The sequence below is a fragment of the Macaca fascicularis genome, chromosome 10 (assembly GCF_037993035.2).
Source record: "Macaca fascicularis isolate 582-1 chromosome 10, T2T-MFA8v1.1".
Lineage (NCBI taxonomy): Eukaryota > Metazoa > Chordata > Mammalia > Primates > Cercopithecidae > Macaca > Macaca fascicularis.
The window spans coordinates 51344180-51353074 of NC_088384.1; positions in this window are offsets into that span (position 1 = coordinate 51344180).

The window sequence follows — 8895 nt, forward strand, 5'->3', positions numbered from 1 at the left end:
CAGAGGCAAAAATGGAGCTGATGCAGCTAGGTCATTACTCTGCAGACCTAGTTGAGACCCTTTGGTGTTTAAGGCAGGCCCAGCAGTGAAGAACTCCTTTAGATTTTGCTTCTCTGGGAAAAGTCTTATCTACAATTTATTTTACAAAAATATTTACATGGTAAAATTTCTTGATTGGCAGATTTTTGTTTGTATTTCAGTTTTTACCCCAGCAATTTGAATACAGTCATGTGTCACAATGTTTCAGTCAATGATAGACCACATATATGTTTTTGGCCACATAACATTGTAATACCATATTTTCACAAACTTTTTCCATGTTCAGATGTGTTTAGATAGACAGATACTCACCATGGTGTTTCAGTTCCTTATAGTGTTCAGTGCAGTAACATGCCGTACAGGTTAGTTGTCTGGGAACACTATGCTATTCCACATAGCCTATGTGTAGGAGGGTATTCCTTGTAGTTTTGTGCAAGTTCACCCTATGATGCTTGAACAATGATTACACTGACTAGGAACACATTTCTCAGAAATAATCTTGTCACTAAACCATACATCATCGAATATAATTCCTCTCCACTCTGAACTTCTGCTGAGAAATCTGAAATCTGCTAAATCTGCTCTTCTTTCTGTTTTTGAAAACCTTTCCTTTTAAAAATGTGATTTCAATCTATCTCAGATTTTTCTCATTGGTTTATCTTATTTAAAATTTATAGAACTTCTTGGATGTGGGTGAATATTTGCTTCTCTAGATTTAGAAAGTTTCTTTGCTATTACATCTTTGAATAGTCTATCTCTCTCTCTCTGTCTCTCTCTCTCTCTCCCCCACCTCCTCTCTTTTTTCCTTCATTACGCCCCCCTCTTTTTTTTTTTTTTTTTTGAGACGGAGTCTCCCTCTGTCGCCCAGGCTGGAGTGCAGTGGTGAGATCTCGGCTCAGTGCAAGCTCCGCCTCCTGGGTTCACGCCATTCTCCTCCCTCAGCCTCCCGAGTAGCTGGGACTACAGGTGCCTGCCACCACGCCAGGGTAATTTTTTGTATTTTTAGTAGAGACTGGGTTTCACCGTGTTAGCCAACATGTTCTCGATCTCCTGACCTCGTGATCCGCCTGCCTTGGCCTCCCAAAGCTCTGGGATTACAGACGTGAGCCACGCACTCGGCCTTCCTTCACTACCCCTTTTGTTTTATATTTGTATGACTCATCAAATGCATAATTTAGTTTTCAGTGCGCTTCCTGACTCATAAGTCTTTAACTTTTTTATTTCTTTCATTTAAATTTTTCTTCTTTGTCTCTATTATTTCAAATGACCTTTCTTTGAGTTTACTGTTCTTTCTATTACTTGATCTAGTCTGGTCTAAAATCTTCTGTTAAAATTTTTGGCTGACTTATTATATGCTTCAGCATCAATATTTTTGTTTAGTCATCTTCTAAATACTTTATCTCTATTGAAATTCTCACATTGTTCTTGATGCTGCCACTAGCTCATTGAATAGGTTTCTAACATTTACTTTAAATTTTCTGCCAGGTAATCCAGATGGTTCCTTTTCATTGATGTCAGTTTCTGGAGCTTTATGTTGTTCTTCTGTTTGGGCCATGTCCCCTGCTTCTTCATTTTCCTTGACTGTCTTTGTTGTTATCAGTTCATTATAATAAAAGAATAAAAGCCATCATACACTCTGCAAAAACTAGGCTCATAGAGATCACCCTCACCAATCAGCCCAGACAGTAATTTTGGATCTGTCAAAACTTCATAGGATTCAAACTTCTGTCTCTGTTCTTAGCAGCCTCCCAGATTTTAGATGATGCTAGATTGTGCCAGGACTCACAGGTAGGGGAGGTACAAACTACTTACTCAAGTAGCCCCTTGAAAAGTTGGACCACTGGACACAGTTTTATTTTTGAATTATAATTCATCAAAATAATAGTTCAAGCTTCTTTCAACCAGTCATTAAACATTGAAATGGTATAATTTCTTATTTGGATCTGGGGCTTATTCTTTGAACATTTAGGTCAAATTACAAATATTTAAAACTGCCTATTTGGCAAAAGGATCTGCTGCAGAATTTTTATTTTCTGTGTTACCTCTTTTTGCATTTAAATCTAAGTCAATATTAGCCATGTGTCTAGAATACAAAAAAAAGTCTTAAAGTTCCTTAATTTACTTAATTTAATGGAGTTTCCATTAAATAACCTTTATTTTTAAAATACCTGATTCCACATTGGTCAATAGTTTCCTTTTAATGTACCTCTCTCCTCTCACATTATCTATAATAGGCAAGGAGAAATGAAGACACACCATCAACAGTTTGCTTACATGTGCCCTCAGCTAAATTTTTAAGTGTCACTTACTAAGTCTAATTTCATCCAATGTAACATAATTCAGATAAATTCCATAACAAGGTACACATATTTTCCAGTTCTACTACCATGTTTGTGATGGCAACAAAGCAGGTGTGCCCTCTGCAAGGAGGTCATCTGAGGTCTGAGATGAAGGGTCACACAGGTACTTTTCTGCTTTCTAGGGGTAGGGAAAACAAAGTGATAACAATCCTGAAGAGCCCTGGATCCTAACTGAAAGGTTACAGGTAGTACCGCTGCTATTTTATGTTAACAGCTTATTAGTATAAAGCTCTGAGGGAGGGGCCTACATCGTAGGTCCCCAGGTGAGGAGGAATTGAGTCATGCTCTGCTCTCCACACTATCTACAAGATCCCAGTCCCCAGCCCAGGTTCCACTGATGCATGGCATCTAAAGGGCAGTTCCCAGGGGATGATTGGGGCACCTGCTTCCTGGGGCAGGGCACTTCCTTCTCTCAATTGTGCACTTGCTCCTTCTACAAGCTATGGAGTGATTACTAGCATTGCCATGAATTATATATGTTCTCTCCCTTAATATGGCAAAAACACATTTATTGAATCTTCAATTTCATTTTCTCTGAAGCATATTGGGTGAGCAGAAAGAAATAAATTACATTCTTATCCCCCCACACAGCCAAAGATTCCTGAAGACAGAGCTGAAGTGATGTACTCATAGGTGGATATCTGTCCCTCAGAGGTGGCTTAGGTCTTCAAGTTTGAGCACTTCTGGAAAGCCAAGGAAACCTCCATCTCTTCCTTCCTGCTCTACAACTCACCTGAGAACAGATTTCTCATTGGAATGTCTTGTGTTTAAGGAATAAGAGTCCCTGCTTCAGGTTTGGGTGGCTGGGTGCACTTACTGCATCCAGCCTAGGGTTGGAGATAATTTCCAGAACACAACATCATCGGAGACACGACCAGCCACACTGTTTCACTTTCACAATTTCAGCTTCCTCAGAAGAAAATTAAAATTGCTGAGACTTTTTATAAGCATTGTGCCATGTCCTTTCTCTGTTTTCTTGCCTGTTCATATGTCAGACATGCCACATATATGTAATAAGGTCAGAATTCTGCCTCCAGTAACACATCACAGCTGACCTTTGATTGTGCTTTTGGTTTATGCTCCAACATGTAGATTACTAAATTAATCACCCTAATTTTAAAGTCAAAACATATCTGTATAATCTGAATGTCAATACTTTTTGAAATCTATTAAATAACTGAAATTGCAAGGAATATTACCCTATCCAAAACCTGAAGAGACAGGCAGGTCCAGAGTGGCAGTTGACACCTGCTTAACCAGAACAGAATTTGCCACAAGCTGTTGAGGCCACTTACATAGTAAGCACTATAGATGTCTGAAAGACAGACATGAGCTAGGGTAAAGATGACAGTTCCAGAGGGCCCTACTCTCCTCAGTCTGCTGGACTTTCCTTCAAGAAACTTCTAGATTTTAAAAGATACAATTCAAATACGTTTTCAATGGGTTAGAATTGAAGAGGATCATTTACTCAGGAATATATCAGGAGCCTTCTCCAAAGGATCCTAAGGAGAAGAACATTTCCAGAATCTTATCCTATGTGAAGGAAGAAAAAATATCTCCCACCCCAGATCCCTTCCTCATTTTTCCATTATTATAGAAATGACTAAAGTTATAGCCAATAGTGGTGAGATGTAAAGGAACAGTCCAGGGTCACTGAAACCACAAAGCAGACTAAAAGCCAATACTCTGCTTTTCCCCTCAAGACACCTGGTAAAGGTCACAGGCCAGATAAAGATGATCAAGTCTCTAGGTTTCCATTGTAAGAATAGTCAGTGCTTATCTGCCCCCACACAATCCATTCTCACCAGGATGATGGCTCTGGATAAAGGATAAAAGTGTGGCAATGCACAGACTCTGAGGAGAACACAGGGAAACTGAAAGACAATTGCAGAGAGTTAGACAAGGACAGTAGAGCAATCTGAAGCCTCTAGCATCACTATTTTTAAGACCAAGGTCTTGCAAATTCTTTCATCAATCTCCCCTTCTTTTAGCACGGGGTCTTTGCTGAGTTTCTAGCTGAGAAAATGAAAATAACAACTTGCATGCACTTCGTAAGTCTCCACGTGTATCCTGTTTGCTTTAGATCTGTGGGAACAGAAGCCAGATACCTGAGCCTAGTGTCAGTGTGGGAGGTACTTTGTGTTTGTCTAGACACTAATAAGAAAGGAAAATTGGTGTTATTAGAATAGTAGACAGAGATTGGCTGTAGTCTGAAATTAGCTGTACCTGCAGGTATTCTCAGATGCAACATTCAACTGCAGCAGCCCAAGGAAGAAACAAAGCACTCCAAAAACTCCTGCAAAGTTTTTGGATTCATTGTGGATTCACTGATTCAGTGCATCTGGAGCTTTAGAGAAGAGGCTCCCTCCTGTGTCATAGAATCCTTGTTTTGGGTCTCCCTGCAGAGTTCAAATGGTTTAGTAAGGCTAATCGATTGTTTCAAGAGATGGTGTCAGAAGCTTATGGTGTCACTGAAGGAGCATTCTAAACTAGAACACAGCCACTTCATGCTGGTCTAGAGATGCTGGGGGGAAATGCTTTGTAAGCCCCAACAGGAAACTTCTTGCAAGTCAAGGGCCGAGCTGGAGGGGGCACTTAGGAGCCCCACAGCACAGGTTCCAGCCCCGGATCAAGTGCACAGGAAGCTTGGCAGGAGATTTCCTCTCAGAGTTTGTGTCTTCCTTTATCAGAAAAACAAACAAACAAACAAAAACAAAATAAAACAAAAACTGTTCGACAAGTTGCTGATTTGCCTTTAAATATCATATTACATTGCAACCATGCAGATAACTTAAAGCAATGAGAACTTTTTTATTTTAATTCTAATTTTAATTTCCAGGGTACATGTGCAGGATGTGTAGGTTTGTTACATAGGTATTTGTGTGCCATGGCGGTTTGCTGCACCTATCAACCAATAACTAAGGTATTAAGCTCGGCATGCATTAGCTACTTTTCCTAAGGCTCTCCTTCCCCCAGCCTCACAAAGATATTTATAACTAGAAACCCACTTTAAAAAATAGTTGTCATTCCATGTCTTTGCTATTGAATGATAACTATTTTTTAAAGTGGGTTTCTAGGATTATAAATGTCTTAATGATGAGAATATGAAAGACGGGAATGATTTTACTAATTCAATGTGTACAGAATTGTTGGAGACACCATATTTCTATGAATAAGGAACTCAGATTTCAGTGTTAAGTACTTTTGCCTACATTGTGTGAGTGACAGGGCAGTGGTGGATCTCAGAGTGTGGTAGGTGCACAGACCAAGTGAGTAAGAAATCAATATGTAAAGATAAGGATCTATGGATATGAGCTGAAAGTACATAAATACTTCAAAAAATTCTAATAAATGCAGTAGAAAAGAAAACCCAAACTTATTCAAAACACAAATTACTTGGTAATTATTTTGGGAGGATTAGTTCATGAAGAAATCCAAACAATTGTTTCATCTTCTTATTCCTATTGTCCTTGAGATAAGAAAATCATCTCTAATCACACACCATGGGGCAAATCTGTAAACCAAGAGTGTTTCTATTGAAGAGCCTGGGATCCCAGGCCACCAAGCCGGTACTGGAGACAGTGTCTTAGGAGCTCCCAGTAGATCTCAGAGGGACCTGCTGGAAACTCATGTGGGACACCCAGCAGTCAGTTTCTTGGAGTCACCAGTGAACTGTGCTGGTGCCTAAGGCCAGCAAGAGTCCAAAGCACCTGTTCAGTGTCATTGACAGTGATGGTCCCAGAAATCATCAAGGTGACCTCCATGCTAACCAAATGTGGGTTCACAGTGAAAAACTTGTTGTGTGGGGGCTTATGTTTCAGTAAAAGTACCTCTGTTCACAAGGAGCTTGGAAATGGAGCAGAACATGCTTTTCATCAAGCAGGATTATGATGTGGACCATCAGCATCTCACTCTTGCATGGCTGATGTGTCATTTATCCTCCCTTTCTTATCTTGGATCAGGTCTTGAGCTATGAAATGCTCTGTATCATGAATATGCAAATAACCTGAGATCCACTGAGGTAAATTCGGATATTCCTGTGCCCTGAGAGCATCACCCAACAACCACATCCCTTCTCTAGAAAAGCTACTGAGAACACAGTTCCTCAGCGTAGACTGGACCTGGAGGTTTCTTTTTTTGGTGTCAGCAATTACAGGTAAATGACCACCTAGTCCCAGGGATGAGGAGGGGACTCTTTTCAGTCAAAAAGAATTTGACCCATTCCTTTGTCCTCTCCACAGGTCCCACTCCTAGATGCAGCTGGTGCTGTCTGAGGTTGACGTGAGGAAGCCTAGGGCCTCAGTGAAGTTATCTTGTATTTTTTCTGGGTTCACCATCACCAGCTATGGTATACACTGGGTGTGACAGGCTGCTGGACAAAGGCTTAAATAAATGGGATGTATCAACCCTAGCAATGCTAACACAGGCAATGCCCAAAAGTTTCAGGGCAGACTCGTCATGACCAGGTACATGTCCATGAGTGCAGCCTACACGGAGCTGAGCAGCCTGAGATCTAAGGACATAGCTATGTATTACTGTGCATGTCACACAGTGTGAAAGCCCACATCCTGAGAATGTCAGAAAGCCTGAGGGAGGAGGCAGCTGTGCTGGGGCTGAGGAGATGACAGGAATTATTTGACTGAAGACTTTCTTAGAAAGTGAGGTTAAGCCATTGAAGAAAAGGAACAATAGAAATGCATATGCACTCTAATTATTGGAGAAATTTTCCATATAATATTTATTCTGTAAGCAAAATTCAAGGAGTGGAAAACAATCAAATTAATAAAACTTATACAGGAATTTATCTGAAGATATCAGTGTGAGCATGAGTTTTTGAATCAGTGTTGTAAATATTTTGGAACACGGCTGCTAGATCACATTTTAACTTAACATTTACCTCCATTATATAAAACATCAAGATGTTTTAAAGTTTTCCATAGTGTGCAGTTATGATTTTGGGTTCATACCAGTCACACGTGATATATCTCATTCTTCCACATCCTCATTGCCATTTGGGACTATAAGTGTTGTGTATTTTAACCATTCTAATAGATTAGTAGTGGTATCTCATGGTTTAAATGCACATGTCTCTAAACAAAATTTCATATTTAATTATTTCTATATAATTGTGATGAAGTGTCTGTCTTGATTCATTTGGCTCATTTTTAATTTCATTGTTTTATTTTGATCAGTTGTAAGTTTCCTTACATACCCATTAGAAAAGTCATTTACTACGTTAACATAAAGCCATGTAACAAATATTTGAGTTGCAAGTGTATTCTCCAGGTCTGTAATTGTCTTTTCACTGCTTTATCAGTGACAGAAAAATACTCATATATATGTATATACACACACACACACATATACATGCACACACATTTATGTGTGTGTGTGCATGCGTGTGTGTAAACTTGGATAAAATAATTTTATTTTTTCATAGATTATACTTTTGGCATTATATCTAAAAATGAATTATGAAACCAAATATAACACAAAACTCTTGTCTCTAATCTCAGGCCACAATTACAGCATAAGTGTTTAAATTTCACCTACTTTATGGGAGGATTATTAATTTAAGACGTTTGGAATTTTTCTGCATGAAAAATATCTTTTTTCAAAAATTTTTATATTATTTATTTATTTATTTTGAGATGGAGTTTCACTCTTGTTGCCCAGGCTAGAGTGTAATGGCAAAATCTTGGCTCACCACAACCTCCGTCTCCCAGATTCAAATGATTCTCCTGCCTTAGCCTCCTGATTAGCTGGGATTTCAGGCATGTGTCACCATGGCAACTAATTTTGTATATTTAGTAGAGGCGAGGTTTCTCCATGTTGGTCAGTCTGGTCTTGAACTCCTGACCTCAGGTGATCAGCCTGCCTCAGCCTCCCAAAGTGCTGGGATTACAGGCATGAGCCACTATTACTTATCTGTTAATATCAGTGTTGGTTCATTAATTTTTATTTTTTACTATGGAGAAAATTTGATGCTACACTATTCATTTTATTGCTCAAATCACCACAGCATTTTTAAGTACTGTGAGCTCATTTAGTTTGGATTTTGGGTCCTTACAGCACACCCCATCCCTTTGTTTTTGAACACATTCCTATTTCCTGGTCTTACAAGAAATTCCAAGCTCATTTTCTTTATTATCTTTTCTATACATAGACTCAGTTATTTCTCCAAGGATTTCTGGTTCCTGATATTAAAGAATTATATTGAAATACAAAGTTGTGATATTGGGTGTGTGTTGTTAATGTGGTGTCAGTGTTTCTGGGATCTCTTAGCTAACAGGCCTAGAAAATGTGCATGTGTATATTAACCCATGTTTAGAGGCACATCTAACATATTTATGTAGCTTACCTTCTGTAGCTTTATTACATCAAACTGTAGAAAACACTGGTATCTACAATCTACTATGATGCTGCATGGATGTTTCTAGCCTTCCTTTGTTACCTGGCTGTAACCCCCAATTGCAAAGTGAGGAACCCCCTTCCC